Source organism: Palaemon carinicauda, chromosome 13 (assembly GCF_036898095.1).
Source record: "Palaemon carinicauda isolate YSFRI2023 chromosome 13, ASM3689809v2, whole genome shotgun sequence".
Lineage (NCBI taxonomy): Eukaryota > Metazoa > Arthropoda > Malacostraca > Decapoda > Palaemonidae > Palaemon > Palaemon carinicauda.
In genome coordinates this window covers 31,312,512-31,320,872 of record NC_090737.1, presented here as the reverse complement: position 1 = coordinate 31,320,872, position 8,361 = coordinate 31,312,512, and the positions used below count along the sequence as shown (strand labels likewise).

Here is an 8,361-nt window from a genome sequence, read left to right as displayed (position 1 = left end):
TTCCCATGCCGGGAATCGAACCCGGGCCTCCTGGGTGAAAGCCAGGTATCCTAGCCACTAGACCACATGGGATATGAATAAGAAAGCAATATAACATGTTATTTAAAGCAATTATTTTTAGGTAACTTGAAGTTTGACTGGTGCTCGTCTTACATATGTGAGAAAATACATATTAAAGAAAAGCCATCCCTGGCCGAATAAAAATATTTATCAAATTCTTTTATCCTTATGTCAATAAAGCATACTGAGAAATGTGTTAATACCAAAACTGAATAAAATGTTTTAGGAAAGTTAATAATTTCTGGGTATAGAAAGGGGTTGATAACTATGCAGATAATACGTTCTTCGCCGCGGGTTAATGAGTAATACCTTGGTGAGTAAAAAATGTTTGTGAAAGGTGATGATTATTATGTGAATTTTTAAAACTTATTAATCTTTAGATGAATAAAATAAATATAAAAGGTGTTAATCTCCATGTGGATAAATTGTTCAGGTGAACAAAGGCGGATTTAAGAAAGTTTTCAAAATCAAAGATTAGGAATATTTCTAAAAAGGTATTAATCCAAAAGTGAATAAACATTTCATAAAATGTGTTAAACCATAGGTGAGTAAAACGTTTAAGAAATGAAAAGTTTTAAATATATGATGAAAATATAAAGGAAGTAAAATGTGAAGAGATTAACGAAAAACATTCTAACAATTCTTCAAACTAAATTTTGAAGCTTATCGAAGGTTCCTGAAATAAATGTTACTCACGTAAAGAGAGGAATGGTACTTGTTAAATGTTGGTTTGTTTGTCCTATGAAAACGCACCCAACGTTCGTTTACGCTGGTAAGTGTAGTGTTTGTCCAATGAGAACGCACCCAGGTTTGTTGACATTATCGAAATAGTTGATTTATTGAAAAATATGTTTATTTGAAAGGTTGATATGTTATTATGATTGGGTCATTACAATTATAAAGAGTAATCCATGTGAATTGTGATTATATTGTGAAAACTGTATTAATTTCCCGAGTGGATGGGAGCCGGGACTTCCCCTCTCCCGTTTTCGTCACATATTTGTATTTTTTTACCTTTGGGGAAGCTTTAAAGAGAATAAAAGTGAGAAATTTAGGATTTGCTGGTTAAATGGATTTGTCTTGTCTGTATCACAATGTTATCTATTTTTTTTTATGAGAAGTTTTCTACAAAAAGGAACCATGGGACCTGCGTGCTCCCCCAAGCTCTTGTTTGAATCTGTAGTAGAGAGTAGAGAGGAATAAAGAGAAAACGGGAAGGTCGTTTCCTTTCTCCCGTAGTTTAATTTTGAGTGTTACGAGAAAATTGAGGAGGCTATGCCTCAAACTGAGGGGCTTATGGCCCAAAGACTACAGTACTGTTCTTGAAATAAAAGTTACTCACGTTAAGAATGGTAAAAGACAGAAACTTTTTATTTTTCTTCAGCAATCGAAAAAAGATGTAAAATTCATTCTTATTCCACGGTGCATACAAGATTACACTAAAAACCAGTTTTGTAGAGCGTCCCATAATTCGTAAATTCCTATTTTTAAAACGGTTTTAGCAGACTACTTGATTGTTGTGCTCGAATTTTTATTTAATGTGTAATCTCCATAAGTCGTTTTTATTGTCTGTTTAACTAATGTGGATACTAATAGTTAAGCGATTGAACTGACTACAGCCTCGAGGCCATTTCAGGTTTGATTGATACATAGCCTATTACTATGGACATTCCCGGTTGCACCATACGGTAGATTATTATCGATAATGAGATTTCAATTAAACACCAAAAAAAAAAAGGGGGGGGGGAGAGGAATTACCGCACTTATGTGTGTGGCCTTAACAATAATATTACTTGTCCAAATACTGAAATAGCATCAGTGACAAAATAAATAGTTTTTTGTAAAATAATACCAAAAAATTACGAACATATTCTTAAAGTCATCCTTAGATGTTTAGTTTTCTAAAACTAAGTTTAAATAAAAGAAAACGTACAAATTGTCAAAGTATTCTATAGATAGGCTAACTATAGTAGATTTAACGTAAAATAAAACATACCTCATTTTTCAAACTAACATTCCATACATGCATAAAGATGGACAATGAGCCTGTTGAGAGACGCCATAGATTTTCCTAGAGCCTTAGCTCTACAATTGTCAGTATATCTAACATAAGAAACATAATACGAGTACCCAAACCGAGCATCAGTTGTAATTAATAGTCAAGTTGATTTTCTATTCATGATAATTATATTGTGTTCCATCCTTTATTCCAGTACAGTTCTGTTAATAAAATTCGTTTCTCTTTGCAGCCCGGGGTGACATATTTTGTCTTTTAACATGGGTTCCTGGATCGTCTCTCTCTCTCTCTCTCTCTCTCTCTCTCTCTCTCTCTCTCTCTCTCTCTCTCTCTATTAATCATAAGGAAACAAAAAAGTAAGTTTGAGAGGCCACCTTCTTTCAAATATATTAAGAGACAAAAACTAGTCTAAGCCCTCAAAATAGTTTACCTCGAGGAACTAATGGAAGTCAGTTGAGAGTAAAGAAATCATTAACAAAAAGGAATAAAGAAGAAAATAATTATCACAATACAAAAATATCGATTCTCACATGAAATTAAAAAAAAAATGTAAAATTATCTTATCTCGCAAGAATAAAAAAGGATTAATCTACTTCAAAGTAACTTCAACACATACCTCCCATTTGAACATAATTAGTAAATTATTAAAACCCCTCTTATCCTTCCTCATTACATCCGTCAGGGGAGACCAACTGATTTGTCAGTTATAGTTTTCATCTGTTGAATAACTTTATTTTTATTATTCTTTTTCAAGGGTAATTCTTTAATTTTCATCTAGAATAGAACCAGGTTTTATATGTAAATGTTATTAGCAACCGACTGAACCGTTGCCGTGTGTTTAAAAGCTCGTTTTCTATCTTTGTTGTACTTTGGTAGAAACCCCGTACTTTTGGGGATTCATGGAATTTGAGCCCAAGGCCCAGGGTCTGGGGCTGGTGAGGTCATTAGGCACAAAGGCAAGACTGGAGGAGTCCCTGGAGTAAAAGTTAGAAGATTCTGAACGTCAAGATGGAAAAAAGGTGGAAAATGGAGAGCTAAAGCAGAAAGCTAAAAAAGTGGGTGGAAAGGGGTGAAAAGAGGGCAGTAAAGATACTTTGTTAATATCTACAGTGCAACACTTGATATACAGTGAAGGCACTACTCCCTAACTGGTCTAAAATAATTCTTTTCTAAATGTATATACATTTTTGTTTTAAAGTTATTGGCGACTTATTACAAACTTTAGCAGATTGTGGGATCACTGTAACTAAAGAAACTAATGAACATCAAGAAACAAGCAGATAGACCTACAAACTCCGTTAACCCCCCCCCCCCTCATTAGATCATAAAGATGGTGAGGTTGCAGATACTCCCAAGAAACTATCGAGTTTGAGTGGGTCTCGAATCCCAATCCAGCATATCACTGAAACTCTATTGTCCAAGATAATTCTATTCACGTATCATATAAGAATGTTATAATTCATGACGTTTATATGTTAATAGAGTTTTTATTTTATTTCCAAAGGTGACAAACGACATTCAGAAATGGAGAAACATAGGGTCAAGTAAAAAGTAGATTGTGAGCAATGATACTGAAATCAGTGCTAGTTAATATATCATCTTATATCTAAATATTTTATTAGGAAAGAAAAAAAATCAGATCATGAATTGAGAGATGTATGTGAAAGGTACACAACTAAAAAATAAATCCCCTTATATTAGTAAAGGGTTAAATCACAAAATATTTTACAACATTTCACAATATTTGGTGAAAATCGTTAATTTGACGATTTGGCGAAGTCGTTATTTTTTTTCATATCCAGATTTCAACAAATCTAGTTAGATCAATAAGATTATTATAAGGAGTCTATTGGATAATATATTTTTTATCATATTCTAACATATTTTGACAATTTACTGACAAAATTTGATGTTCATGGCAAATAGGGTAAAAGATACATTGCATTTTTTTCATATCTACACTTCAACAAATCAAGTTAGACTAATAGAAATATCGCAAGTAGTCAATTAACCAATTTGCTTTTCATCAACCTTAAAAAAGATTGACAATTTACTGACCAAATTTGGTCTTGATGACGGAAAGGGTAAAAATACATTACATTTTGTTATAATATCCAGTTGAAATTAGGTTAAACTAATACAAATATTTTAAGGAATTAATTAGCTCATTCGATTTTCATCGCACCATTTTAACAAATTTTGCCAATTTGACAAAATTTGATCATCTTAGCGGAAGGTGGACTATTTAGTGGACGTATGCAGAACAACAGGATCGGATTCAACAAAATGCTCCGAAACTGAGAGACTCGTAATCCTGTATGCAGTGGCAGGCTTCATTCCTGTGAAATTTGCCTGATGAAGTTTATTTTCAATCAAATTGAGATTCATTATCGATCCCTCCTCTTCGCAACGAGTCCTATACAGAAGGATGGGGCACACGTCAAGGTCATCTGGGTCCTCAAATGTAACGTAAATATCTGTGGAGGTGGTCCCAACGATCTCCACGTTTTTCGGGGGGCTTGGTGCTGGAAAGCCACGAGAGAAATTACCTTAATATCTAATGATTAGTAAATAAGAATGCTGTTGAATTAAAAGGAGTTGGTTTCCTTCGAGTACAGGACTCCCATATGCTATTTTCTATAAAGAAATTGGAAATTTATAGTTTGTGGCTACTTTAGTAACTGAGTGTTGACGGAAGAAAAACAGTTACTTATGTAAACACCGTGGAATCGTGAGGTTTTTATACAGAAATAGGATTAAAATTTGTGAGAATTTAAATACTTTCGTTATAGATTGCGAGATAATTCTAGTAACTTTTAAAAGGTATCTGTTTATAGTCGCGAAAATTCAGCTATTCTGGTGGTGGAGGAAAAGCACTTATTTCTCCGAATGCCATGAAACTTTTTATTTATTTTTTCATAAGATTCTAAATACGTTTGCTCAGTTTGACAGACAATTCTAGTGATTTCTAAAGCGTATCTGTTTATTTGTGATGAACACACATTCTCTTACGAAATCTGTTTCCTTAAGAGGCACTGTAAATAATAAATAAAGAAGACCAACTTACTGCAAGCGTTCGGCTGTTGGATGGCTATTGCTCCGATAACAGCCAACAATAGGACCAAAAATACTCTCATGATTTCTGAGATAAATCAGCGTTTACTGAAAAGCAAAAAACGATCCAACAATATTACTTTGCTGTTGCGTCGTAATATTTATACTTAAGCACTGAGCCTTCAGTACTATCAGCATGCGATAAGGTGAGAAACTTGGCCTGCAAGCCAAGTGCGTGAAGATAATAAAGATTTCGTAATTGCAATTGCACATGGATACTATTACGAATATGCATCTCCAGTTATACACAATACAGACTATGGAAATGCCTAAATCTCTCATAATCTAGCTATCTACCTATATATCTTTCCATCTATCTATCAAGGCACTTCGCCCAATTTTGGGGGGTAGCCGACATAAAAAAAAAAGAACAAAAGGGGACTTTTTGTCTCTTTGCTCCTTCCAGCCTGACAAGGGATTCAGCCGAGTTTGGTTGGTGCTGCTAGGGTCCACAGCCCACCCTCCACCATTATCCATCACAAGTGAAGCTTCATATGCCGAATCCCCTACTACTGCTACCTCATAATCAAGACTGCATTATACATAAGGATAGCTAGGCTGAAGCCTTGGCCCAGCAAGAGGCTGGGCCTATGCAACTTTCAATTTTCTTTTAGTGATCAATGTAAAAACTTAGGATTCCTTACTTCAGTTGTAATATTATTACAATTAATTGTACAAAAAGAGAACGTGAAATATGCCGGGTGGGGGGCCCGTTGGGTGATGTCAGGGGGCCAAAAGAAGCTCGAAGCCTCAGGGTCCTGTCGTGGGTTAATACAGCACTATTCATAATGATTTTTTAATGGGAATGCAGGTACCAGCCTGTGGCAGGGGTTATAAGAGCAAGTGAACGGACAGCTGCTGCCTTGCAGTCTTGCTTTTTAGCTAAAGGTTAGGCCCACTGGCAATCACTGTGGAAAATGCTGCCTTGCAGTTCTGCAAATCACTGTGGAAAATGCTGCCGGGAAGGTCTACCAATCACTGTGGAAAATGCTGACTCGCAGTTCTGCCAATCACTATAGAAAATGCTGCCTTGCAGTTTTGCCAATCACTATGAAAATGCTGCCTTGCAGTTTTGCCAATCACTATGAAAATGCTGCCTTGCAGTTCTGCCAATCACTGCGGAAAATGCTGCCGTGCAGTTCTGCAAATCACAGTGGAAAATGCTGCCGTGTAGTCCTACCAATCACTGTGAAAAATGCTGACTTGCAGTTCTGTCAATCATTGTGAGAAATGCTGCCTTGCAGTTCTCCCAATCACTGTGGAAAATGCTGTCTTGCAATTCTGCCAGTCACTGTAGAAAATGTTGACTTGCAGTTCTGCCAATCACTGTGAGAAATACTGCCTTGCAGTTCTGCCAATCACTGTGGAAAATGCTGCTATGCAGTTCTGTCAATCACTGTGGAAAATGCTGCCTTACAGTTCTGACAATCACTCTGAGAAATGCTGCCTTGCAGTTCTGCCAATCACTGTGAGAAATACTGCCTTGCAGTTCTGTCAATTACTGTGGAAAATGCTGCCTTATAGTTCTGACAATCACTCTGAGAAATGCTGCCTTGCAGTACTGCCAATCACTGTGAGAAATGCTGCCTTACAGTACTGCCAATCACTGTGAGAAATGCTGCCTTGCAGCTCTGCCAATCACTGTGGAAAATGCTGCCGTGCAGTTCTGCCAGTCACTGTGGAAAATACTGCTGTAGAGTTCTGCCAATCACTGTGGAAAATGCTGCCTTGCAGTTCTGCCAGTCACTATGGAAAATGCTGCCTTGCAGATCTTCCAATCACTGTGGAAAATGCTGCCTTGCAGTTCTGCCAATCACTGTGGAAAATGCTGCTTTCCAGTTCTGCCAATCACTGTGAGAAATGCTGCCTTGCAGTTCTGCCAATCACTGTGGAAAATGCTGTCGAGCAGTTTTGCCAATCAATGTGAGAGATGCTGCCTTGCAGTTCTGTCAATCACTGTGAGATATGCTGCCTGGAAATTCTGCCAATCTCAGTGGAAAATGCTGCCGTGCAGTTCTGCCAATCACTGTGGGAAATGCTACCTAGCATTTCTGCTAATCACTATGGAAAATGCTGACTTGCCGTTCTGCTAATCACTGTGGGAAAAGCTGCCTTGCAGTTCTGCCAATCACTGTGGAAAATGCTGCCTTGAAGTTCTGCCAATCACTGTGAGAGATGCTGCCTTGCAGTTCTGCCAATCTGTGGAAAATGCTGCCGTGCAGTTCTGCCAATCACTGTGGAAAATGCTGCCTTGCAGTTCTGCCAATCACTGAGAAATGCTGCCGTGCAGTTCTGCCAATCACTGTGGGAAATGCTACCTTGCAGTTCTGCTAATCACTGTGGAAAATGTTGCCTTGCAGTTCTGCCAATCACTGTGGAAAAGGCTGCCGTTCAGTTCTGCCAATCACTGTGGGAAATGCTTCCTTACAGTTCTAATCACTATGGAAAATACTGACTTGCCGTTCTGCTAATCACTGTGGAAAAATGTTGCCTTGCAGTTCTGCCAATCACTGTGGAAAATACTGCCTTGCAGTTCTGCCAATCACTGTGGGAAATGCTGCCTTGCAGTTCTGCCAATCTGTGGAAAATGCTGCCTTGCAGTTCTGCCAATCACTGAGAAATGCTGCCTTGCAGTTCTGTCAATCACTGAGAAATGCTGCCTTGCAGTTCTGCCAATCACTGAGGAAAATGTTGCCTTGCAGTTCTGCCAATCACTGAGAAATGCTGCCTTGCAGTTCTGCCAATCACTGAGGAAAATGTTGCCTTGCAGTTCTGCCAATCACTGTTGGAAATGCTGCCTTGCAGTTCTGCCAATCACTGAGGAAAATGTTGCCTTGCAGTTCTGCCAATCACTGAGAAATGCTGCCTTGCAGTTCTGCCAATCACTGAGGAAAATGTTGCCTTGCAGTTCTGCCAATCACTGTGGAAAATGCTGCCTTGCAGCTCTGCCAATCACTGTGGGAAATGCTACCTTATAGTTCTTCTAATCACTATGGAAAATGCTGACTTGCGGTTCTGCTAATCACTGTGGAAAATGCTGCCTTGCAGTTCTGCCAATCACTGTGGGAAATGCTGCCTTGCAGTTCTGCCAATCACTGTTGGAAATGCTACCTTGCAGTTCTGCTAATCCCTATGGAAAATGCTGACTTGCCGTTCTGCCAATCACTGTG

General features: G+C 37.9%; 1 long non-coding RNA gene and 1 other non-coding gene across 2 annotated transcripts; both read right to left on the bottom strand.

The window, feature by feature from the left end:
* Window positions 1–72, bottom strand: TRNAE-UUC (transfer RNA glutamic acid (anticodon UUC)). Its single transcript has one exon. It is a non-coding gene; the product is annotated as a tRNA-Glu (tRNA).
* Window positions 73–3,677: 3,605 nt separating this feature from the next.
* Window positions 3,678–5,326, bottom strand: LOC137652258 (uncharacterized). The gene is made up of 2 exons (XR_011046229.1): window positions 5,145–5,326; window positions 3,678–4,602 (listed from the first exon to the last, which is right to left on the bottom strand). It is a non-coding gene; the product is annotated as an uncharacterized lncRNA (long non-coding RNA).
* Between the last annotated feature and the right edge of the window lie 3,035 nt (window positions 5,327–8,361).